General features: G+C 42.2%; 1 protein-coding gene across 7 annotated transcripts in view; it reads left to right on the plus strand.

The window, feature by feature from the left end:
- mcf2l2 (MCF.2 cell line derived transforming sequence-like 2) overlaps positions 1-27,454 on the plus strand; it is a 376,220-nt gene that overhangs the window by 314,586 nt on the left and 34,180 nt on the right. The gene's annotated exons all lie outside the window — the stretch shown is intronic.

Here is a 27,454-nt window from a genome sequence, read left to right on the forward strand (position 1 = left end):
GTCATATAAACGATTTGCCAAGTTGGATGTCTATACTAGAAAAAGGGGAAAGTACCTATGTTTTCTGGAAGGCTCCTAGGAAGCTTTGTGCTGGGGAGAGATGTGTATGATGGGCTTATGGTTGTCATTTATACGTTTATCGGTGTTTTTGGCCCCCAACGGGAGGCACTGGTTGAGGTTAAGGTTAGGGTTAGGTGCCTTGAAGGCAGTGGTCGCAGCGCTGCCTGGAAGGAGCAGTTGGGGGCAAAAAACACCATCAAGACATTTATACATATGGTTATTTGGTTTATGGGTTATTGTCTATTTTGTTACTATTTTGTTGAATGGTCTTGAATATTGTGGTTACTGTGTCATCTTTATTTTTGTCTGGGTGGGTGGTGATGTCAAGGGCGTTCATGTTGCAAGTTGTATGCTTTGTATGTCCAAAAAAAAGTAAATAAGTAAATACATTTTTTTTCTTTATAAAAAAAAGTTTGCACCACTAAAGCAAACACACACACACACACACACACACACACACACACACACACACACACACACACACACACACACACACACACACACACACACACTCTCTTGTCAACTAGGATAACAATAAGACAACAGGTCATATGTCACACTTGTGAGAAAGCCCTTGGTTTTCCTTTACAGTGATTGAGAATATCAACATGTTGTGTAGGTATGGTGAATCCAGGACTATTCCTTCCTTCTTCCCTCCATCCTTTCCATCTATCACTTCCAGCCCTATAACCTAGCTCCCTACATGCCTCCTTTTGTCTTGCCTTTAGGTTTCTTTTTTAGGTATCATACTTTTAACTATATAGCAAAAATCATGTGTTTACAAGGCTATGAATTATGTTCTTACATAGACTAGAAATGCTTACCCTAAGTTTAAGCAGATATACGTTTGCTGTGTGATGCATTTGATTTGAGAGTGTACTATCTCTGAGACGTCTACATTAGGCAATTTCACTTTTAAAGTTATTTTTGTCTTAAATTGACATCTGTCCATACCAGCATTTGTAGGTATTTTTGAGAGACCTCTTCACCCTCTCTCCAGTTGGCAAACAACAAAAGTGCATCTCAGCTAACAGATGTGCACAGCCCAACTGATCAAATCATTATTTTATAACCGCAACCTCGTCTGACAAAATCTACATAAATGGAGAGAAAAATATGCACGCGCACACACAAACACACACACAGTTCAAATTCCTACTGTTTGTACGAAGGTAAAGGTTAGGGACAGTTGACAGCAGCTGTTGTTTTTGGTCTCACCTCTCAAATGGGTGTCTGGCCACCAACTGTCCAAACACATACCTGTCTCCTCACATTAATTCACACCTCCTCTTTTCTCTTTCTCTGTCTTCCTGTTCTCTCCTCTTACACCCCTCCTGCCACTCTTTTTCTTTCAGTCCTAATTTTACCTATTTTTCACTATGTCAACATTTCCCATCTCCCTGTGCCTCCCTGCTCCCTCTTATTTCTCTCTCTGATAATGATGAAGGCAGTAATACCATAAGAGCAGTTGGAGAGCTAATCCTGCTATACAACAAAGGCAGAGACACAGGCATCCCACTCAAAGTAAAAATCATACAAATGTGATGCATTATTGCATTTTGTTGCTGCAACTTGGTTTATTACACTTTGTGGTCCTCATATAAATGGAAAAATACTTCCAAAGCTCTAAGAATTATTTGTATTCCCTCGTATAAGAGAAAGATGTTTAGACCTGCCACACTGTGAATGCTATATAGTACAACAAGAAATCCATTCCTTCAAAAGAGATAGTAGTCTTTCCATTGATAGTTGCCTTAATACATGAGTGCCTTGCCTACATCAGTGCCTTGCCTTCATGGCTGAGAAAATGAGGAGTTGGCTAGGACTGGACTGCAGGGCTGCCAACTTTTCAAAAACCCTTGGAGTGAGATTTGGTGGGGCCAACCAAAATTTAGCCGCTTACAAAGCAAAACATTTTTTGTCAATCAGCGTTATTACCTTTATATATAAAGAAGAATCAGAACCACCGATTTACATAAATTCTAATCCTTCAAAATTAAATAAATAGAAATAACAATTTTTGGACACCAGGGGGACGGTGGCCAAAGACCAAACATCATTAGATTAGGCAGTGAGGGAAATTCATTCTTCAATCAAGGCCCACCACAAGGTCCAGCAGAAAATAGACTGAAAAATACCAACAGCAAGACAAAACACACAGCATGGCTTATTTTAGGCATGTTTACTTTGAAATAAAGTTCATGTTATTTTAACATTCCAAACTACATGCAGCCAATAACTTAAATACAAGAAGTGTAACCACCGTGTGAACATTGTCTTTAAAGGTCCCATGGCATGAAAATGTCACTTTGAGTTTTATTAAACATTAATATGAGTAATATATATTACATTATATTTATCTGTGCACTGACACATTATTAGTATCATTTTTGGTTCTGGCAACAAAACTGTCTGATTGTCTGATCATGTTTCATAACTCATATTTTATTAAAATAATTGTAATATGCACAGGAATTATCTTTTAACTTTTGTGTGTCATGGTGGTTTTTTTTAGAATCGCAGTTAGAGGATATTAATCTTAATATCCTCTAACAATCTTGTTGCTGCTTCCTTGTTGTATTAACTGAAAAACATGACTGCGCAAGAAAACAGAAACACCAGGCTTTAAAACACCTAGAATATTTTTAGGGCCCGAGCGCCGACAGCGGCGAAGGCCCTATTGAAACTGAAGGAATTATTATTAGGGCCCGAGCACGAAAGTGCAAGGCCCCAACGGTGCCTTGCACTGAAAGTGCGAAGGAACCTATTGTTTTTCGTCAGATTATTAGGGCCCGAGCACGAAAGTGCAAGGCCCCAACGGTGCCTTGCACTGAAAGTGCGAAGGAACCTATTGTTTTTCGTCAGATTATTATTATTATTATTTTTCCAAGTCCTCCGTCGCGTTTTTGAGGGGCTTAGCATGCACGAAAACTCACAAAAATTTGATAATATGTCACAACTGGTGAAAATTGCAAAGTATTGTAGTAATTGGGCTCGGGCGTTGCCAGGGGGCTCCATAGCGCCCCCTAACGTGCGCATTAATTACGACAAAAGTAATAAGTTAATATACCAACTTTTTAGGGAACATAGGTCTCATCTTGAACTCTACCGTGCTATTTTTAGAAAAAATTACAAAATTCTAAAATTTCTGAAATATTGGTATTCGTGAAAAAATCTTAATTTTACAAACACATGTTTGAGGACTTTAGGATGCACGAAACCTCTCAAACTTTTGCAGCCATGTGCAGAATATTAAACTCTTTCATGTGAATACACATTTAGGCTTGGGAGTGGTATGGTTGCTCTATAGCGCCCCCTAATTGGATTTAGCACTTGGGCACATTTATGACGGCCTCAATATATACGAAAACTCACAAAAATTGGCACCCACATAAACACCTGGGAGCTTTGCGAGACCGTACAGCGATTTGGGCCATACCTGTAAGCGGGCTCCATAGCGCCCCCTAATGCCTGGAAGGCCTTAACTTGGACATAGTTGCTCCGATCTTCACCAGACTTAATACCCATATTGCTCTTATCATTGCAGACATATTTCCCATTTACCTTCATTAGCTCCGCCCAACCGGAAGGCGGCCATTTTTAATTATGCATTTTTCAGGTGTTTTACATTCTTTCGAACTTGTCCTAGGCCGTGATTTCAATCTTCTTGAATCTTTGCAGGTAGTATCTGTTGACCCTCATGACGAAAAGTTATCCAGAGAATTTTGATAGTTGAAAAAATGCGCAAGTTATAGGAACTTCCTGTCAAAACAGGAAGTTGCTTTATCGTGGTAACAATTATTCGGATTGCCCCGAAACTTGGTAAGGTTGTTCCTCATGTCCGGTTTAGCATCTGTGCCAAAGTTGGCGGCAATCGGCCATTAGATGGCGCTGTTTTGTTTATTTTTGTTTTAATCAGCAAAATATTGACATATGGGAAGCCTACTTTGTCTAACTACTCCTGGGACGTGAGTCCGATCGGCACGAAAACTTGCAAGTAGACACGGAGGACCCTCATGAAAAAAAGTTATCAAAAGAATATTGATAGCTAACACAATGCACAAGTTACGGAGGACCAACTTCCTGTAGGTGGGTGTGGAAACAGGAACGGTTGTATCTTGCCAACGGCTATTCCAATGGATGCAAAACTTAGAGCAGTTGTTCCTCATGTGCTAATGAGGCTGTGTGCCAAATATGGTGACAATCGGCCTTTAGATGGCGCTGTTTTCATTTTTTTCTTATTAATTAGCAAATTTACACGATGCCATGTAGTAAACAATACAGGTTATTACGCAGTTACATCTATTGACCACTAGATGGTGCTCCAAGACCACAAATGAACATAACAGCAACATACAGGTACAATAGTCATGTGACAGATCAGCGGCGCGAATGGCACAGTGCAATGCGCTTCAACAATTAAACCAGCAACAACATCGCGAGTGCAGCAGCTGAACTAATCCTCAGCAGGATTGTAATTAACTAATGTACCACACTGTACTAACATACATCCATGAATCAAAGTATTAACTATTGTTTCTGAATGATATATTTGCAGTAAGTTCCCAGCATTACAGTAGACATAAGCATGCATCCTGAACTATAATAAAGAAAAATACTTTCATGTTAATTACACAAACAAAGATACATGCAACATGAAATTGTGCACTTACGTTTTCAATAACACACACGGCAACACAACAGAATGCTATACAAGTAACGTGCAACTATAGGAGCAGCTGTACTCATGTCTGCAGCGAACTACAAAAGGAAATGGCGAAGTTGCGCATGTGCGCAAATGCGTGAGTCCAAGAGGTGGCGTAGTCTCAGTCCAGCAGGGAGTTTTCCACAGGTTGTATCTTGGCAAAAGTTATTCCGACTTACATGAAACTTACAAGGTGTGGTCTACATGTGATGTTGCGTCTGCCAGTACCCCCCGATGCAAGAAGCGAGGGCCCGTCATCGCTGCTTGCAGCTTTAATTATTCTTTCTTTCTTTCTTTCTTTCTTTCTTTCTTTCTTTCTTTTTTTCTTTTTTTCTTTCTTTCTTCTATTATTTTCCCGTCAAATGAATTGGCTTTTTGAGGGGCTTAATATATTCAAAAACTCACCAAATTTGGCGGTCGCATCAAGTCTGGTGAGAATTTACGTATTTTAAGGGTTTCGGGAATAGCCGCACAAAAATGGCTCGCTAGCGCCCCCTAGAACGTTAAGGAAATTGAGCCCCTGCAGTGCGTTTAACGTAGACTCACGAAACTTGGTACACATATGTAACATGTCAAGATGTACAAAAAACGTCATTACAGCCATACCCTAAACCCAACAGGAAGTCCGCCATTTTGATCTCAAAGTTCGAAATTAGTGCAATTTTGGCCATTTCCACGTAAGGTACTTTCGAACTCCTCCTAGAGATTTCATCCGATCAACTTCAAACTCGGTCTGTACCATCTTAAGATGTTAAAGATGAAAAGTTGTTAAAAGAAAAACTTTTCGTCGCGATAGGGCGGTGGCGGGCGGGCGGAAGTGGGTGTAACTCGAGTACCGCGTTGTCCGATTACCTCGAAAACTTTTCAGGATTCATAAGAGTCCGACCCTGAGGACAAATAAAGGCCGATATTTACTTAAAGTCATAGCGCCCCCTAGTGGCAACAGGAAGTAGGCCTAAAAGTCAAGGTGCTATACTTTAACGAACTCCTCCTAGAGATTTCATCCGATGGACTTCAAACTTGGTCTGTACCATCCCAACACCTTAACGATGAAAAGTTATTAAAAGAAAAACTTTTCGTCAGACGGTGTGGGCGTGGCGTGGCGGCCATTTTGAGTGTTTAGCGATGACCAAAGAAGTTGTTGTAACTTGAGTGTACGTTGTCGTATCTGCCCGAAATTTCTCACAATGGACAAGGGTCCGGGCCTGAGGACACCTACAGGCCAAAATTGACTTTTGGTCATAGTGCCCCCCCCTGGCCACAGGAAATCTGCCTTATATGACAAACATCATACGATTTACATGAAACTTAGAATGTGTGGTCTACATGTGATACTGAGCCGCCCCCTATAATATGACCACGCCCACTTACTCAGGCCACGCCCCCTTTCATAACATTTGAACCGTTTAAGGTAGAGACTCGTGTGAGGTGTCATTGAACTTAGCAGAGACTTCCTTTTTAATTGGTTATGGTTTGACCCGCCCCCTATGCTTAAGCCCCGCCCCCTTTCATAAAATTTGAACTTTTTAAGATAGACCCTTGTGTGAGGTATCAATGAACTCAGCAGAGACTTCCTTTTTAATTGGTGATGGTTTGACCCGCCCCCTATGCTTTAGCCACGCCCGTTTTCACAGCTAATGAACCGTATGACGTAAAGTCTTGTGTGAGGTATCGTTGAACTCGGCGGGGAGTTCCCTTTTAATTGGTGACGATTTGCGGCGTCCGAAAGTGCCGCGAAAATGCCGGTCGCAAGGAGGCGGCGTCCGCGGTAACAACCCAGACGCCGCAGAAGGCGCCCCGAGTCCCGTCGCTTTCGCAGCTTTAATTTACTTTTGTTTTTGTATTGCCAGGGGCAAAAATAACTTAAGTCAGTGCGTACAAAGTGGCAAAAAAATGGGTATGTGTTTTATAACTGATTATTAAGAAAGAAAGTAAAAGTAAAATCAATTAATAAATGAGCAGTAACTGCAGCAGCAGGATATTCTTGTTGTTTTGCACAAGTTACTATCTTAACTTGGCAGCTGATACTTTGCCAGAATGGCTGTGCTGAGAGGTGTATTAGAAGTGATAATAGAGAACACACTTACAGTTGGGAATGATGCAGTTAGCGACAGGAGGATGTAACACAGTCGCACAGTGCAGCGAGATGACAGCCAGGAGACTGAGAGCTGCATCTATGCGGGCCTACATTTAAGCATACATTTATACATTTTTAGAGCAACGTTCTGTAATCTTATCAATTCAATTCAATTCAATTTTATTCATAGTATCAAATCATAACAGAGTTATCTCGAGACACTTTACAGATCTAGACCACACTCTATAAATTCCAAAACTCCAACAATTACAGTAATTCCCTCAAGTGCAAGCATTAGCGGTGACTGTTGCAACAGTGGTGAGGAAAAACTCCCTTTTAGGAAGAGACCTCGGCAGACCCAGACTCTTGATAGGCGGTGTCTGACGGGCCGGGTGGTTGGGGGTGTGATGAACATTGGCAAATAATAGTCACATTAAAGATAATGGAACAGTGACTTCGAAGGTAATCGTGGAAGTTCATGTCATAGCAGGGCACATCGTGTCATACTGAGTAGTGCAGTCTCCAATACCGGATCCTGACTACTTTGTGCTTATGAACATCACAGCAGGGCATTGCGGATGTAACGTGGCACTGCAGAGCATGGGTGGATGAAGCAGGACGCAGCAGGACGCAGCAGGACGCAGCCGGACGTGGCCGGGCATTGCAGGGAATCGCAAAGCTCTGCGATTCCCTGCAATGCCCGTCCAAGAAAAAACATAAGGACTCCGGGGAGTAAACTCCCCAGAGCTAGGTTAGTAACAAGCATTTCTGGGACAGGATGCATACAAAAGGAAACAAGTGTAAACAGAGATGAGAGAGCAGCTCAGTGTGTCATAGGAAGGAAGGAACTTTGTCTAGAATTATAATAGCATAGCTAAGAGAGGCAGGTTAGCTTAGAGAGAGGTGCCGGATCGGGCTTGAACTCTCCCCTGCCGGATCTGGCTGTACTGGCCTGCCTCCCTCTACTCTCACTATATTATTGATTATATGATGATGATCTTATGAGCTCATAAGGAGCAAAGTTACTGCTTTTGCCTGCCGCCCACAGCTGCCCAGATAATTTGGCCCGCCCATGAGGAAATAGAGCTACAACCATGGCCGCACACTGGTCAAGGCCTCACCCTCGACCTTGCCCCCTCTTCAATAGCATTTAAAGCTACAGACACAGAAATGGCACATACTAAGGAAAGATAATTGTGGGACTGGCTCTAGTGGCTGTAATTCTGCACCAAGGCTGAATTTCGGGAAAGAGACTTTACAGTATTAGGGGACCACTAAGGCCTATATAAATACGTATATCACAATCAACTCTCTTGCAACACGCAATTCAAAGTACATATTACAGCTAAGGTAGCCTACACTCTTCAAAAAGCCGGTCTCTTGCTCTTTTCAATATCTTTTTTCTTTTTCTGGGCGAAGAAGAAGAAGACTCCTGTTCCTGAAATTTGGATTTTGAATACGTGTGGTCCTCCATGTTTCCTTCTTCAAACTTGCCGGGGCCGGGAAGCTACGATACCCATTAGCAGCATTAGCAGCAGCTGTGACTTTATCATGTGACAGCGAAAACGTGAAAGGCTGAGCAGTACGTCCTGTATGTCCCTTACCGGCTAACGTCTTTCAAGCTGGCGCATGAATACGGAGCATCTAACCAAGTTCATGCGAACGCAAATGTAAAATTTCAACCCAATAGGAATACTTGGAATTGATGGTGGAGGTAAATATTCATGAAGTTTGTGAATGGGCTACACAGATTTTGAACAACTAAACACTTTACACACGGGACCTTTAAGATCTGTGTGCCTTGTTATACTGAACTGTGGCCTTCTTAGAGGCCTTGATGATTGCTGGGGGGGCTCCCACTTGAAGCAGGTCTCCAAGCCAGCCATTTTTATCGTCATTATTGATGACAGGGTGCCATCCAGGGCAAGGCTGTTTCTGGTCTTGGTCTTGTTTAGTCCCACCACAGAAAACACTCTCTCCGCATCAGCATTTGAATGGGGGAGCACCAGGACAATCTTGGCAATGGTGGCAAGCCTCGGGAACAGGCTTACACCAGTCACCTGTGAAGAATGAGCCAAGAACACAGTGGAAATAAGCTCTCAAGTAGTAGTGTTGTTGTTTTTTTGTCTTTAATAGATAAGTATAGGTTGATACATAATTAATTCTGTCTATTAAGAAAAAATGCATGCATCTATCCACAACTTTCCCAAACTTTGACCTTTCCCACGTCCCCACGGCAACGTAGAACAAGCCGGTAACAAACTTCTGGTTTACCTTAGCCTGTAGCTACTGCTATCAGCTAAACGCTTGGTTGGATTATCAGGACTCAGGATTGCGACAACGCCTCTGACAAAATGATCACATCTCAGAGATGGTCACATGGATCTGACTATCTTACAAGTACTGGTGATAGTACAGTTAAAGTGCCCCATCCGTCTACCTTAACGGGATGGGTAGACAATATGAAATTGTGGCCAGACGTTAGCTATGTGGATAGCGTTAACTATTTCGTCCTTAGTGAGGGTGTTGATGGTGAGACATTAAGAAATTATAAGAACACAGAGGCATACAACTATCTACACAGCAACAAAATCGGAAAAATACTGTGTACAAAATACGACAAGTTTATTTTCCTTAAGGCTGAGGTAGAGCCTAGTCAGAGCATCAACAAGCCCAAACAACTAGCTTGGGTAATGACGAGGCCCGTTGGTATCATCGAAACATTCGGCTATTCATGCATTGCAGGGCTAGGGAAATCTTGTAGCCATGCAGCAGCTGTCATTTGGAAGGTGACAATGCATATAGGCTGTTAGAGTGATCTTGCTACACATTAAATCTGTATCTGAATTAATCTGTAATTTATTGAAAACAATATACCCCTTACAAAAATATATACAGTTATACTGCAGTTTTTTCTAAGCACAGTGCAGTTATACTGCAGTATAGTGCAGTACAATAACATGTCTGTGTCCAAAATATTGAATTACAGTACAGGCCAAAAGTTTGGACACACCTTCTCATTCAATGCGTTTCCTTTTTATTTTCATGATTATTTACATTGTAGATTCTCACTGAAGGCATCAAAACTATGAATGAACACATATGGAATTATGTACGTATGTATGTAAAGTGTGAAATAACTGAAAACATGTCTTATATTTTAGATTCTTCAAAGTAGCCACCCTTTGCTTTTTTATTAATAAGGGAAAAAATTCCACTAATTAACCCTGACAAAGCACACCTGTGAGGTGAAAACCATTTCAGGTGACTACTTCATGAAGCTCATTGAGAGAACACCAAGGGTTTGCAGAGTTATCAAAAAAAGCAAAGGGTGGCTACTTTGAGGAATCTAAAATATAAGACATGTTTTCAGTTATTTCACACTTTTTTGTTAAGTACATAATTCCATATGTGTTCATTCATAGTTTTGATGCCTTCAGTGAGAATCTACAATGTAAATAGTCATGAAAATAAAGAAACACATTGAATGAGAAAGTGTGTCCAAACTTTTGGCGTGTACTGTATATATTAGGCTATATATATTATATATTGAATTTCTGCAGTATAGGACTGTAGTGTGTAATGCAGTTAATGTACAAACAGGTAATCAACAACAATATATCATTATGGCTGATTCAGGTCCAAAATGCAGTGGTTAGTGGAAAGACAGGTTTTGCATGTACTGACGTGCAGCGGAGATGGAATGAAGGGACATCCAAGAACCTTCAGCCCAAGCGTCTGAGCCAGATACATTTTAGGCACCACAAGGCAGAGGATAAGTATTAGGGAGAGACTAGGACAGTTGGCAGTCAACTCCCAAACACACCACAGTATCAGTCCCACAAAGACTTTAGAGAGAGAGTGGAAACATCTCAAACAAAACCTCTATTCCTTCTAAAGAATACGCTACGGGAAAAGTGTTACAATGCCACTCCATCAGTAGAACAACAGGGCAGTTCAAAAGAACAGGGAACCATCAATGATTTAACATTTCTGTCACATCAAAACCATGACAGTGATCTGAGTTGTGTGAAATGCCAGAAATTCTATCAGGCTTATGTTAATATGGATGGCAAACAAGCTGATACACTGGAACTTGAGACAAGGGGGCAGAGTGCATCTGATCTGTGGCACAGTTCTAGGAAACTTAGAATTTATGCAAAGAAGGTGCCTGTACGTGCAGGCACAAATAGTGAAAAGTTTTTGTGTGAGCACTTTTACCCCAGATTTCGTGGTAACTATGCCACTAATTATGGGAAAGAAAAGGAAGAAACCGCTTGCAATCAATTGAAAGAACAGGGAATAAACATAACGCACATGGGCACAGTTGTATGTGGTGCAGAGCCATGGTTATCAGCAAGTCCGGATGGAATCATCAACTCCTGTGAGCTCCTAGAGATTAAATGCCCTGTCCCAAATAAAAATCACCAGACACTCAGTGAACTGTTATCTCAGAGACAGTGATTCCAAGATAGTGGATGGAAAACTTGAGGTTCAGAAAACTGGTAGCCGAGGCTATTACATGCAAGTCCAACTAGGAATGTTTTGCACAGGTCTCAAGACAGCCAGACTGATGATATGGACACCAGATGAGAGTGTGGTATTTAGTGTACCATTTGATGAGCTTTTTGTCACGGAACAGGTGAAGCGCTTGAGAACTTTCTACTTCTCATCCATGCTGCCTCAACTTGTTGATGAATTTGATGCAGGGCGGCTTAAGTTTGGTGGGAGATATACTGAAATTGTGAGGAAAATGTAAAGCAAGAGTAAGGAAAGACAAATTTGATCAAGGGCCATTGTTAGTGCCCACTGTTGAAAATAATTGAATTTACAGCAATTAAATGTAAATGTATGTTTATTGCAATGCACTTAAATTTACTGAAGTTCATGCATCTATTTTCATGTTGATAAAAAAAATCAAATATCTACTGACAATGTCTGACATGGAAATTTCAACAATTTCAAATATTAAATGTGTTTTCATTACTTCTACATTACAATTCTTGAGTTTACTTGAAGCTGCACTGAAGTTCACATTTCCCATTGCTTCAATTTGATATCTTGGAAATATCTGGAAATGAGATATGGAGACTGAACAAATGCTGAGTACAATGAGTTCAGACTAATGCAGCTTTATTCACACAACAAACAAACAAACATACTTTCATGAAAGGGAGAACAGTTGACATGCACCAAATGTATAAGCCAAGGTTTCTCTCCTAGAAAGGAAGATAACCATGTGTACACCCTCCTAAGAGCATGTACCCATAGTGTCTCTAAGAACATGAAAATAACTCCTCCTTTATACTTTTTGTCCTCACACGCTTCACGCTATCTATTTCAGTGCAACAGTTTACTTCCAAACTACACCTTTTATGGCCGTGCTCCTAATAGATTCCCACACTCCTGGCTCCAATTCCTCTGTGTGAAAGTTGTACCCAAACTCATAATAGATTCTACACATTCTTGTGGGTGAAGGTTGTCCCCAAACTAACCTTCTTGTGTAGTACCCTACATACAAGATACAGTGCCTTGCGAAAGTATTCGGCCCCCTTGAACTTTTTGACCTTTTGCCACATTTCAGGCCTCAAACATAAAGATATAAAACTGTAATTTTTTGTGAAGAATCAACAACAAGTGGGACACAATTATGAAGTGGAACGAAATTCATTGGATATTTCAAACTTTTTTAACAAATAAAAAACTGAAAAATTGGGCGTGCAAAATTATTCAGCCCCTTTACTTTCAGTTCAGCAAACTCTCTTCAGAAGTTCAGTGAGGATTTCTGAATGATCCAATGTTGACCTAAATGACTAATGATGATAAATAGAATCCACCTGTGTGTAATCAAGTCTCCGTATAAATGCACCTGCTCTGTGATAGTCTCAGAGGTCCGTTTAAAGCGCAGAGAGCAGCATGAAGAACAAGAAACACACCAGGCAGGTCCGAGATACTGTTGTGGAGAAGTTTAAAGCCGGATTTGGATACAAAAAGATTTCCCAAGCTTTAAACATCCCAAGGAGCACTGTGCAAGCGATAATATTGAAATGGAAGGAGTATCAGACCACTGCAAATCTACGAAGACCCGGCCGTCCCTCTAAACTTTCAGCTCATACAAGGAGAAGACTGATCAGAGATGCAGCCAAGAGGCCCATGATCACTCTGGATGAACTGCAGAGATCTACAGCTGAGGTGGGAGACTCTGTCCATAGGACAACAATCAGTCGTATACTGCACAAACCTGGCCTTTATGGAAGAGTGGCAGGAAGAAAGCCATTTCTTAAAGATATCCATGAAAAGTGTCGTTTAAAGTTTGCCATAAGCCACCTGGGAGACACACCAAACATGTGGAAGAAGGTGCTCTGGTAAGATGAAACCAAAAACGAACTTTTTGGCAACAATGCAAAACGTTATGTTTGGCGTAAAAGCAACACCGCTCATCACCCTGAACACACCATCCCCACTGTCAAACATGGTGGTGGCAGCATGATGGTTTGGGCCTGCTTTTCTTCAGCAGGGACAGGGAAGATGGTTAACGTTGATGGGAAGATGGATGGAGCCAAATACAGGACCATTCTGGAAGAAAACCTGATGGAGTCTGCAAAAGACTTGAGATTTGTCTTCCAACAAGACAATGATCCAAAACATAAAGCAACATCTACAATGGAATGGTTCACAAATAAACATATCCAGGTGTTAGAATGGCCAAGTCAAAGTCCAGACCTGAATCCAATCGAATCTGTGGAAAGAACTGAAAACTGCTGTTCACAAACGCTCTCCATCCAACCTCACTGAGCTCGAGCTGTTTTGCAAGGAGGAATGGGCAAAAATTTCAGTCTCTCGATGTGCAAAACTGATAGAGACATACCCCAAGCGACTTACAGCTGTAATCGCAGCAAAAGGTGGCGCTACAAAGTATTAACTTAAGGGGGCTGAATAATTTTGCACGCACAATTTTTCAGTTTTTTATTTGTTAAAAAGGTTTGAAATATCCAATAAATTTCGTTCCACTTCATGATTGTGTCCCACTTGTTGTTGATTCTTCACAAAAAATTACAGTTTTATATCTTTATGTTTTGAAGCCTGAAATGTGGCAAAAGGTCGAAAAGTTCAAGGGGGCCGAATACTTTCGCAAGGCACTGTATAAAATACATTTGAAGCATGTAGGCTGAAATATTCAACCTATCACTGTTATAGAGAAAATTACTGAAATACAGAGATTTGGTTAAAGTGAGATACTGCAAAGGTTTTAATGTAATTAATTCACAGAGAAGGTACATAAGAGAAGTGCAATTAATCACATGGGGAGCTTACAACACCAAAGAGTTTTCCCCAGCATCTCCCCAAGAACAAAAAGAACACAGCGATTATATAAATGGACTGTTTTTATATATCTTAACGACTACTCAAAGCGCTTTAACATAGTACAGTAACCATTCACCATTCACACAAAGTGGCCGAGGCTGCCGTACAAGGTGCCACCTGCTCATCAGATAAACATTCACACACATTTACACTCCGATGGCGCAGCATCGGGGGCAACTCAGGGTTCAGTGTCTTGCCCAAGCACACTTCGGCATGGAACTGCAGTGCCAGGGATCGAACCACCAACCTTCCGATTGGCAGGCAACCTCTCTACCACTTAGCCACAGCCGCCCCTATATACTTGTTCTTGGAACAAGAAGTCTGATGCTCATTGGAAGGCAGCCAAATGAACACTCCTACAAACCAATGAAAACGTTTCATAACAATTTCAATAGCCAACGACAGCTCTTAAATGTCTTCAGTCAAGTTTAGCTTCTTCCTCAGACATTCTGACTCCTGTCTTCTGTGACAGCCTGTCAAACTTCTACTCAGTTAACACACAATAGTTTTCAAAACTCCTGCAGCTATGTACAGTGAGCAAAAACCTCCTGCATGAGCATTTTGCTTATATCTCCATTCATAGCTCATACAACAGTGAGACAATTTTGAACAGATGCATTCAGAGAAATGTTGAAATGATTAACAAAACTTAAAAGATCATATTTTTTCTTAACATTTCCCCCTGAACTCTCCCCCTGCTTGGCTTTAAACACGCATGAAGTGACCTACTGTTCGATATCACGAATGAGATCACCCCGCAAATTCACAAGGGCAGAACATATACGTAGAATTTTGTCTACTTTTGGGACCAGGGAGATAGGCACTACTTGTGATTTTAAACACCTTTAGGCATCTGATGGCCCTTTCCACGTGTATTCTAACATTTGCAATTCTTCTAGTGAAAGTGACCTGTTCTTCAGTAAGTTGTGCACCTTTTTTTGTGAATGAGGGTATGACTAGGTTAACTTTCCTTTCAAAGAGTATGTCTCTAATTGTGAATCCACGGTCTGCCATGACCTCATCACCCGGTTGTAAGTACTCCAGAATCCAAGAGAATAAAAATAAAAAAAACAACACCACCCCAAAAACAAAAAAAAAAAAAAAAATTTTTAACACAACAAAAAACAATAAATACAAAAAATTAATTTTTTTTTTGAAATTTTTTTGGCTGTGGCCTTTCCTCTTGAGTCTAGATTTTTGGGGTTTTTGTAACAGGCTCTCGTTACAATCCAAAATACATGTTGTCTTGGGGTAATTAGTTTTAAAAAGCTAGTGGCATAGTTGCTCGAATTGTTTCCCTAGGAAGCCAAGGGATGAGGTTTCTTGTAACTTCCTCCAATTTGTCAATCCAGTAAGATATAATCTTGAAGAACCGTCTCCTCAGATCACCAATCATGAGGTTCAATCTTAATTTCATTAATGTTAGAAGTACTTGCCCAGCTAACAAAAATATGTTCTAAGAACGTTGTAGGAACGTTGATTTGAAATGTCCTAAAAACGTCCAGTTTGCGTAACGTTGCTGGAACGGTATTTTAAGGTTAGAAAAACGTTGCTGGAACGTTAGCATAACGTTGCTAGAACGTTAGCATAACGTTGCTGGAACGGTATCTTAAGGTTAGAAAAGTACACTGCTCAAAAAAATAAAGGGAACACTAAAATAACACATCCTAGATCTAAATTAATGAAATAATCTTATTAAATACTTTTTTCTTTACATAGTTGAATGTGCTGACAACAAAATCACACAAAAATAATCAATGGAAATCAACCCATGGAGGTCTGGATTTGGAGTCACACTCAAAATTAAAGTGGAAAACCACACTACAGGCTGATCCAACTTTGATGTAATGCCCTTAAAACAAGTCAAAATGAGGCTCAGTAGTGTGTGTGGCCTCCACGTGCCTGTATGACCTCCCTACAATGCCTGGGCATGCTCCTGATGAGGTGGCGGATGGTCTCCTGAGGGATCTCCTCCCAGACTTTGACTAAAGCATCCGCCAACTCCTGGACAGTCTGTGGTGCAACGTGGCGTTGGTGGATGGAGCGAGACATGATGTCCCAGATGTGCTCAATTGGATTCAGGTCTGGGGAACGGACGGGCCAGTCCATAGCATCAACGCCTTCCTCTTGCAGGAACTGCTGACACACTCCAGCCACATGAGGTCTAGCATTGTCTTGCATTAGGAGGAACCCAGGGCCAACCGCACGAGCATATGGTCTCACAAGGGGTCTGAGGATCTCATCTCGGTACCTAATGGCAGTCAGGCTACCTCTGGCGAGTACATGGAGGGCTGTGCGGCCCCCCAAAGAAATGCCACCCCACACCATTACTGACCCACCGCCAAACCGGTCATGCTGGAGGATGTTGCAGGCAGCAGAACGTTCTCCACGGTGTCTCCAGACTCTGTCACGTCTGTCACATTTGCTCAGTGTGAACCTGCTTTCATCTGTGAATAGCACAGGGCACCAGTAGCGAATTTGCCAATCTTGGTGTTCTCTGGCAAATGCCAAACGTCCTGCACGGTGTTGGGCTGCAAGCACAACCCCCACCTATAGACGTCGGGCCCTCATACCACCCTCATGGAGTCTGTTTCTGACCGTTTGTGCAGAGACACGCACATTTGTGGCCTGCTGGAGGTCATTTTGCAGGGCTCTGGCAGTGCTCCTCCTGCTCCTCCTTGCACAAAGGTGGAGGTAGCGGTCCTGCTGCTGGGTTGTTGCCCTCCTACGGCCTCCTCCACGTCTCCTGATGTACTGGCCTGTCTCCTGGTAGCGCCTCCATGCTCTGGACACTACGCTGACAGACACAGCAAACCTTCTTGCCACAGCTCGCATTGATGTGCCATCCTGGATGAGCTGCACTACCTGAGCCACTTGTGTGGGTTGTAGACTCCGTCTCATGCTACCACTAGAGTGAAAGCACCGCCAGCATTCAAAAGTGACCAAAACATCAGCCAGGAAGCATAGGAACTGAGACGTGGTCTGTGGTCACCACCTGCAGAACCACTCCTTTATTGGGGGTGTCTTGCTAATTGCCTATACTTTCCACCTGTTGTCTATTCCATTTGCACAACAGCATGTGAAATTTATTGTCAATCAGTGTTGCTTCCTAAGTGGACAGTTTGATTTCACAGAAGTGTGATTGACTTGGAGTTACATTGTGTTGTTTAAGTGTTCCCTTTATTTTTTTGAGCAGTGTATAAAGTATAGTATAAAGTTCAGGAACATTCGTTCCCCAAAAATGTTATTAACAATACAACGTTCAAATAATGTGTTAGGCTGGGCCATCCGGATTCAAGCGCAGACAAAGAGAAAAAGGTCGGAACAGGTATTGAGGTTTATTGAACACAAAGAGTAATGCAGGTTCTTGAAATCCTCTGGGGATGAGAGCAGGCAGACAGGTGAGAGGCAGGTTCAACAAAAAATACAAGTTGGCTCAGGCAGGCAGACTGGGCTTCCAGGGCTGAAGCAGGAATCTGGACACAAAAGAAAACACAAAAAGTAAAAAACAAGGCTTGCAACAGGAGTACAATAAATACCAGTCTTTCAAAACCATTGAGGCTGGCCATAGCGAGTGTTACCACTTGGGTGAACAGACGATCTGGCAGAGACTGGTTGGAAGGCCGGGGTTTAAGACAGAAGTGGTGATTGCTGGATGTGATTCAGGTGAGCAGGAAGCCACAGGTGTCCTGACGAGGAGGGAGAGAGAGCCAGGAGCGCCACACCCACTCAGCACAGGACAGACAAGACTAACAACAAGGGAGAGGGGAGAGGGAAAACAGACAGCACCATGACATCCCAGCGGGCACCTTGACGTCAATTTGACATCAACAAATAGTCAAGATTTTGACCACCATCATGCATGAATGCATGATGTCATTATATTTTGTAATTATTTCCTTGTGGTTGTAAAGAGGCCCAACAAAGGTATCAATCTGACATGTTTTTTTCTAGTCCCTACATCTCAGGTCAATATCACTGACATTAAATCAACGTTGATTTGATGTCTTTGACGTCAATTTGTCTTTTATTTTTGACCTATTTTGTGACGTAATTTTGACGTCGATGTTAAATTGACATCAAATGCCCACTGGGATAACATTTATTTGGAACATTTCAAGAACATAAAAATGTGCACTTTGTTATGTTTTCATATTATAATCATTCATAAAAAGGCCCATGTATAAAAAACACAACAACACATTATCTGTGCAGAAAATCTTTTGTTATTGTGGCCTCCATGTTTTCACCATTGACATATATATCATAGGACTTTTACGTGCATTTTCAACTTTTTGATGTGCTGTAAAAGTGTGCAGTTATAATTAAAAGTGGGCACTTGTAATTCACATGGTTGTGTTAAGAAATATAGTTGAAAGACTGATGTAGAAACATTATTCTTAATATTCTATAACTTAAAATAACATGATAACATAACAGAAAGTGCACATTTTTATGTTCTTGAAATGTTCCAAATAAATGTTATTTGAATCTTTGATTGTTAATAAAATTTTTGGGGAATGAACGTTCCTGAACTTCATACTAACCTTAATATAACGTTCCAGCAACACAATGCTAGCCTTAAGATAATGTTCCAGCAACAGTATGCTAATCTTAGGGTAATATTCTAGCAACATTTTGCTAACATTTTGAACCAGCAATGTTATGCTAACGTTCCAGCAACATTTTTCTAACCTTAAGATGACGTTCCAGCAACGTTATGCTAACAATCCAGCTACGTTATGCTAACGTTCCAGCTACGTTTTTCTAACCTTAAAATGACGTTCCAGCAACGTTATGCTAACGTTCCAGCAACATTTTTCTAACCTTAAGATACCGTTCCAGCAACGTTAAGCAAACTGGACATTTCAACGTTTTTAGGACATTTCAAATCAACGTTCCTGCAACGTTCTTAGAATATATTTTTGTTAGCTGGGTGATATCTCTAAATATAGCTCTTTTATGCATCATGGAGTGTTATAAAAAGACCAGAGTGGTTGTCCCTTACAACGAGATTTTTTTCCAACTTTTAATAGGAAAATTCGACTTCACACTGAGACCTGACTAAGGTCAGGTCTCAGTGTGGGATAGTAAAATCAACCTAGGGTCCTTGCACCCCCCAAAAGCCTTGTTTTTTTTTCCTTGGTTGAACATTTTTAAAGTTACAAACATTGAGGGTGAAATCAGTTTCTTATACCAATATTTTCTCTGGTACCAATTATATTTTTAATCCTTTCAGGTTCCAAGCAATATGTTTATTATGTTAGGATTAGGGTTAGGTTTGGGTTAGGGTTATATTAATGTTAATGGGTAACTTAACAAATAATACCAGGACATTCTGAGAATGTTATGAGAATGTTTTTTCTAAACATTATGAGAATGTTCATCAAGCATAAATACAGTGATAAAGACGTTCCGAAAACGTAGTTCTAAGAACGTTTTCTATGATCACTGTGAGAACTTTCATCATTCACAAATAACGTGATAAAGATGTTCCGAAAACGTAGTTCTAAGAACGTTTTCTATCATCACTGTGAGAACTTTCATCATTCACAAATAACGTGATAAAGATGTTCCGAAAACGTAGTTCTAAGAACGTTTTCTATCATCACTGTGAGAACTTTCATCATTCACAAATAACGTGATAAAGAATCCGATAACGTTGTTCTAAGAACGTTTTCTATCAACATTGTGGGAACTTTCATCATTCACAAATAACGTGATAAAGACGTTCCGATAACGTTGTTCTAAGAACGTTTTTTTCCCCAACGTTACAGGAACGTTATAACGTTACATGGACGTTCCGAAAACATTATTTTAATAACGTTTTGTACTAACATTTACATAACTTTTGAGGAACGTTAGTGAAAGTTTTGGGAACGTTCACTGTTAGCACCCTGTGATGAGAGTGTATGGCCCTTCCCTCATTTGTACCACCAACTCATTCATGAAATGTGGTGCCAGTGCTTCGTTAACTACACATGAACTCTTGGTTCTGGCACACTTGTACATGGGCTGTTTTGGAATCCTTGAAACATTCCTTCAGAAGAGGCCCCAGGTGGTCAGTCAACGCAAGTGGCACATTATGCTGAACTAATGTTGCTGTCATTTTAACCTCAGCCCTTCTTGTCTGTAAGAAAAAAAGTGAGTTTAAGTTGTCTTCCCGTCAACCTTGGAAAAAAACACTTTTTTTTCGACGTTTTTGACGCCTTTTTTTCACAGTTTTTGCTTTTTCCAACGTTTTAAATTGTTAAATTTTTCATCTACACATTTTCAGCGCTTATTTATACGTCCCATATTTTCTGATATAAAACCAAAATTGAAAACAGGTCAATTTGACCCGAAGTCAACACAAGGGTTAAATAGACACCAGAGCCATGCTTACATGCTTACAGGTGACCACAATGGCAAATTAAGACAGACATAAAACTAAGAAAACCTGACCGTGAAACAGAACACAGAAATACAGAACCTAAAGACAGTAAATTAGTCAAAACTATCAACCATGACAGTACAGTATATTACACAAAACTCTTGAACCTTGACAGGACCATGACACATAGCATACCTTGGCCTCTTGGAGCAGACACTATACATCTGTCAATTGTAGCGGTGGATTCAATGGCCCGTTCTTTTTCCTGGTGCCCCCTGTCGCACAATATCTGAAACACCCTGGCAACATGTGTTTTCCACACGACATTCAGCACACCAGTAATGTGTGCTGAGGCTACCTTTAGTGATGAATGGCCATTTTGTGGTCCACTCATTCTTGAAGGAGCATCTGTATGTTGCAGCTCCACACAAGGCTCTAATCTTCGACCTCTGCTCAAACTGCTGCTGTTGATGGTTTTCTGCCTGTCGTTCTGTCTGTCCGTCCTTGTTCTGAATCAGAATCGGCAACAAGCAAATCTATCTGTTGCAGTTCTGTTTGTTGTTCTGTCTGTTGCTGTTCTGTCTATTGTTCTGTCTGTCCTGTCTGTTGCTGTACTGTCTGTCGTTCGGTTTGTCCTGTCTGTTGCTCTTCTGTCTGTTGTGCGGCTCTTTTTTGTTGCGGCTGATCTTTCAGTAGATAAAGCAAAATGTCTTTACTCCTCTTTTCTCCTGGCCTTGCCTTATTGCGGGGCATACTTGAAACCTTCAGGAATTTATATAACACTAATGTTTTTCTGTTTGTAATTTCTGTTACAGCATGTATGTTTCTGAAGCACATGTTTCAATATAATTACATTTATTAATAAAGAAAAATCATTATTGATTTTCAAATACTGAACCTGTCAATACAGAACGAAATATTCTGTAGCCTATTTTGCCATCAATACTGCAGTCAATACTGCCAACTTTGTCTTTGCAGGCAGTGTGTAAGCTCTAACCTGGGAGCCGAAATAAAAACGGTCACGCAACGCAGCCAGTGTGTGGCCGGCCTAACGTTACACATCGCGGATAAAATTGTTAGTAAAAGTTGTTATATTGTTTTGGGGACAATGACATGGCTGGATAGCTACCTTGTCTTAATGTTAAACATACTGTCAAATTATTTTTAGTGATTGCCAACTGTACACAATGATATTATTGACTTTGGATCTTGCTAGCATAGCGTTAGCTTTCTGGCCCGGTTCTACGAGCTGAGCGGACTAGAAATATCTCCCGTTGCTAAGGGAAGCAAGTCGTATCTAAGGTCTTTCCTATTTTCTGGAGGAGTGAACAACGTTTGCATTGCATACGAACCTTATTGGATGGGAATGATTGTCCCAGGTATTAGTTCAACCCTCAGGCGGAACCAGATAAACGGAGTTATTGTTTGGATAAACTTTAGATTTCGATTGTAAAACAAATTAAAATATAAACTAATGTTTTAAAAATGTTAAGTGATCATGGTATAAGTGGGTTAATGCCCGACGAGTTGTCAATTGTCAGGTATTAATGAACTTCAGCGGAGTCAACCATCCGACAATGGATTGTGCATTACCGTTACATATTTTCTACCATTTAAACTGATGGTCCAAGAGGAAATCATCTACTAGTGTTCAGTATATATAACAACTCACACAAAAACGAATAAGCAAATGTTATTTAAAGTTTAAAAGCATATACTCAATAAACTCAAATACTCAACGATACATACCTGAAGGCAGGGAAATGCGCGCGCCTGGCTGGGATGGCTTCTGAAGTAGCATCACAAATGTGAGGAAAAAGACCCGCCCTTCAATAGCATTTATTGGCCAGGCGTCCATGCTTACGCAAGGTAACGTAACCCCATTGGAACTCGGCAGAGACTTCCTTTTTTATTGGTAAAGGTTTGGCCCACGCCCTATACTTTGGCCACGCCCCCTTTCACAGCTAACTGTATGCCCTATTTTAACGATCTGAAACACAAGTATCAAATGTGAAACGCAAGTAGCTTTGTGGGCGCTGTTGCTATTATACCGGCGGGATAAATGACTCTTAGCCCGACGCAAATCTAAAATGGGTTGGTCTGAAGTAGCTAGGTGTGGTTTGGGCGTAACGTGCAATAAACCAATCAGAGCGTCATCTCATATTCCCTTTAAGAGCAGGCGCGCTTGTTCCATGGCAGATTGCTATTATGACGGCGGATTTGCCTGGTGCACGCCAGTGGGAGCTGTCCGAGATGCAGCAAAGTAATAAATGCCCGTCTTGGCCGGGTGGCGATGTTGCTGCGGCCTCTCGGGCGCATCTCCTCAAGTGTGGAGAGGATTGCTGCAGCCATGGAGCGTGGGTCTCCAAACGCACCATCTGCTCCTGTTGTGCCCCTTCCCCCCCCCACCACTCCATCTCCATCCACCCGCGCATCACGCATTGCCACTCCCGGTCCAGATCCCGCTGGAGTGTCCAATCTCACCGTAGTTCAACATCACTTCTCCTTAAGTCCTCTAATATATCCTCATTTATGTCATCAACACATCCATGATTCATGGAAATGTTGTGTAAAACACAACAAGCCACAAAGAATGCTGCGATTTTTGAGGACTGTACTGTAAAGTGTCTCCTGACTGATCCAAACACCTGAAGCGCATTTTCAGTAATATTTTTCTTTGTAATTATGTATGGTTTGCAAAAATGGGATCTGCATGCGTCCGTGTAGATCAGAGAAGCAAAGTGTATATGCGCGTTGTGCACAAGCTACATTATGGCCAAGCATGCGCCCCTAAAATAGCATCTGAATAACGCGCTACTGACTTTAGACTAGTGCCACTGACTTTAGACCAGGTTTTTCCTGGTCAGTGGCGGAATTGTTTTCTGTAACTACAAAATAGCACCATGGAACGTTTGCGCCTGAACACGCCTCCTCTTTTCGCTGAACCGCCCCCGGGAGCGCAAATACATTCCCTAATTTACCGACGTGCGTCTGTGGAGGGAAAAGTCCACTGTGTGTTGGGTGCAGCGAGTTTGAGACCCCTGCCCTAAACCCAACAGGAAGTCCGCCATTTTGATTTCAAAGTTTGAAATTAGTGTGATTTTGGCCATTTCCACATGTTGTACTTTAACGAACTCCTCCTACAGATTTCATCAGATCAACTTCAAATTTGGTCTGTGCCATCTTAAGACATTAAAGATAAAAAGTTGTTAAAAGAAAAACATTTCATCATGGGGCGTGGCCGTGGCGGGGCGGCCATTTTGTGCGTTTAGCGATGAACAAAGAAGTTGTTGTAACTTGAGTGTACGTTGTTGAATCTGCCCGAAATTTCTCACGATTGAAAAGGGTCCAGGCCTGAGGACATCTACAGGCCAAAATTGACTTTTGGTCATAGCGCCCCCCGCTGGCAACAGGAAATGCGCCTTATATGACAAACATCATCCGATTTACATGAAACTTATAATGTGTGGTCTACATGTGATACTGAGCCGCACCCTATACTTTAAACACGCCCACTTACTCAGGCCACGCTCCCTTTCATAACAATTGAACCGTTTAAGGTAGAGTCTTGTGTGAGGTCTCATTGAACTCAGCAGAGACTTCCTCATTCACTGGTGATGGTTTGACCCGCCCCACTATGCTTAAACCACGCCCCTTTTATAACTAATGACCCGTTTGATGTAGACCCCTGTGTGAGGTATCATTGAACTCAGCTGAGACTTCTTTCTTCATTGGTGATGTTTGGCCCGCGCCCTATGCTTAAGCCACACCCCTTTCATAACATTTGAACCATTTGAGGTTAATACTTGTGTGAGGTATCAATGAACTCAGCAGAGAGTTCCTTCTTCATTGGTGAAGGTTTGACCCACCCCCTATGCTTTGACCATGCCCCCTTTCACAGCTAATGAACTGAAATGACGTAGAATTTTGTGTGAGGTATTGTTGTACTCGGCGGGGAGTTCCCTTTTCATTCGTGACGATTTGTGGTGTCTGAGAGCCGCACAAATGCACGGTCACAAGGAGCGGCGTCCGCCGGTAACCCCGATGCGAGAAGAGGCGTATCAGGGTTATTACTGTTGGCAGTTCAGTTGGACGTAAAATAGTCTGTAGCTAAAGATCTCTCTGGTTACCATGGCGGTTACCCACCAAGCCTCGTTCTGAAATCAAGATGTTGGCGCATGTGAATAAAGTGAATAGGTTGTCTAGGGTGACTTCTCTGAAGAGCGCTGTCATGAAAATCCGAGCATCGTCTCTCTCAATTCCTTCTGATATTCCAACCACCCGGAGGTTCTGTCATTTAGAACGCAAAACCATGTCTTCGACTGCAACTTGCAGCTTTTCATTGCATGTCTGCTCACTCAATCGCCAGAACCAGAAAGCTATTGATACATTAAACCTTAATATACTGTTTGACAACGTGCACATTAATTGTTGGCAAAAAACAATGCTTGTGCACACTTTCATACACTAGCTATCAGAACCATCCACTGCAACAAGCAGCGAGGCAGAAACATTTCTTCAACAAACTGTAACATCATGGAAGACATTGTGCCAATATAAACATTCAGAAATGAGGGATTTTAACTCAAACCTACAATAGGCTATGCCATTTACTGCTGTTAGGGGTCTCTTAATTGAAACCATCAATCGAAAACTTTCGATGATGTCGTGAAGTTGTGTGGGATCATAGGAGCTGTTGTCTTTATATTTTTAACCACCATTGCTGATTAAAATCTGTTTATGGACAAGTTAATCTATCAAAGGTTCTTTCACATTACATTTAGTAATGTTTATTCATGTCATGTCATTCTAGTGAAATAGCTGTAGTCTTTTCCACTTAAATGAATGAATGCAAGATGCTGCTGTGTCGTGCGGTAGCCTGTTGCAGCAACTCCCGATGTGTATGTGTATTTAGTCACTTTTTTGGTCTTTAGTGCAGTTCTTTTTGTATGGTCACTTAGAACATCTGTGTTGAGATGGCTTCTGTCAACTTCAGAACTTTTCGACTTACTTTGGTCGTTTTTTGCAACTGCGTGTTACGCACAAGGCAGCGGGACTATTGTTTACACACGCAATCAGCTGGTAGCGCTGTGTCGACCTGTGCTGCTGCCGGGGGCCAAGCCTGAAATCCTGAAGGAACTACCGAGGAGTCGCCGGGGTTGGTGGATTAAAACGTAAGGCAAAAAAAAGAAAACCCAGCGATCGTTATGGGAAATGTACGGTCTCTGGGAAATAAGACTGACAAACTTGCGGCGCTCATTAAAACCCAGAGCAAGTTCTGCGAGTGCAGCATACTGTGTTTTGGCTGCACTCGCACATCCCGGACCATGGCGTGGCGGTACCCGGCTTTTTGGTGGCTGGGGCGGACAGGGACGTTATAGAAAGCGGTAGGAAGAATGGAGGGTGGTGCTGTATGTGAGTGAAAAGTGGTGTCCCGGACATGTGAATGTGAAGGAACGTTTCTGTAGCCCGGAAATTGAACTGCTGGCTGTGGGGTCAGCTGTGTGGGTCCTTACTATTTACCGAGGGAGTTTATGTCCGCCATAGTGATCGCTGTGTTTACATTCCACCATCTCCTGATGCGGAGGCAGCTACTGACGTCATTCAGCCCAATGCCTTCATGGTTATCGCTGGGGATTTTAATCATGTTTCACTGGATAAATCCCTTCCAGACTTTCAACATTAAGAGAAAATAAAACTCTGGACGTCCTGTATGCAAATGCCAAGGTTGCGTACAGTGCCACTGCCCTCCCCCCCATTGCAAATCAGATCACAACCTTGTTTTGCTGTCTCCTAAGTATGTTCCTCTTGTCCAGCGGCAGCCTGTCTACACAAGGACTGTGAGGAGGTGGACTCAGGAGGCTGAGGAGGCACTGCAGGACTGCTTTGAGTCTACAGACTGGGGCGTGCTCTGACATGGGGCATCAATAACATGACAGACTGCATCACAGAATACATCAAATTCTGTGAGAATATCATCATGCCTTCCTGGACTGTATGCTGCTTTCCAAATCACAAGCCGTGGATCACCAGTGACCTGAAAGTCCTTCTTAATGAGAAGAAGAAAGCTTTCAGGTCATGGGACAGACAGGAGCTGAGGGAAGTACAGCACAAACTGCGGGATAAACTGAGGGAGTGTAAAAACTCTTACAGGAGGAAGCTGGAGGCCAGTCTGCAACAGAACAATATGAGGGAGGTGTGGACAGGGATGAAAGAGATCACTGGGTGTGGGGGTAGAAGAAGACAAACACCAGGCAGCCGGGAGAGAGCAAACGAGCTGAACTGTTGCTTTAACAGGTTTAGCTCACAGCCATCCCCTGCCTCCTCTACTACTCCACCAACCCCCCTCTTGCTTCCACACATCCCCCCTCACTCCCCTGTAGTCTGCCCACTCCCCCCACCACTACAGCACATTTCATCTCCCCCACAGACACTCCATACACCCCCCCTGCTTTTCATTCACACCTGGCCAGGTGAGGAGACAGCTGGCAAGGCTGCCGGCCCGGATGGCATCAGCCCCAGGGTCCTGAAGACCTGCACCAGTCAGCTGTCTGTTGTTCTCCAGTATATATTCAACCTGAGCCTTAGCCTGCAAAGGGTGCCGCTGCTGTGGAAGACGTCCTGCCTTGTCCCGGTCCCCAAGAAGTCGACTCGATCTGGCCTCAAGGACTACCGCCCAGTGGCTCTCACATCCCATGTGATTAAGGTGCTGGAGAGGCTCTTGGCCTACCTGAGGCCGCAGGTGAGATCTTCTCTGGACCCTCTACAGTTTGCATACCAGCCTCGTCTGGGAGTGGACGACACTGTCATCTGTCTTCTGCAGCGAGCTCATTTGCACCTGGATGGCGGTGGCGGCACTGTGAGAATCACATTT

This window comes from Perca fluviatilis, chromosome 9 (genome assembly GCF_010015445.1).
Source record: "Perca fluviatilis chromosome 9, GENO_Pfluv_1.0, whole genome shotgun sequence".
Lineage (NCBI taxonomy): Eukaryota > Metazoa > Chordata > Actinopteri > Perciformes > Percidae > Perca > Perca fluviatilis.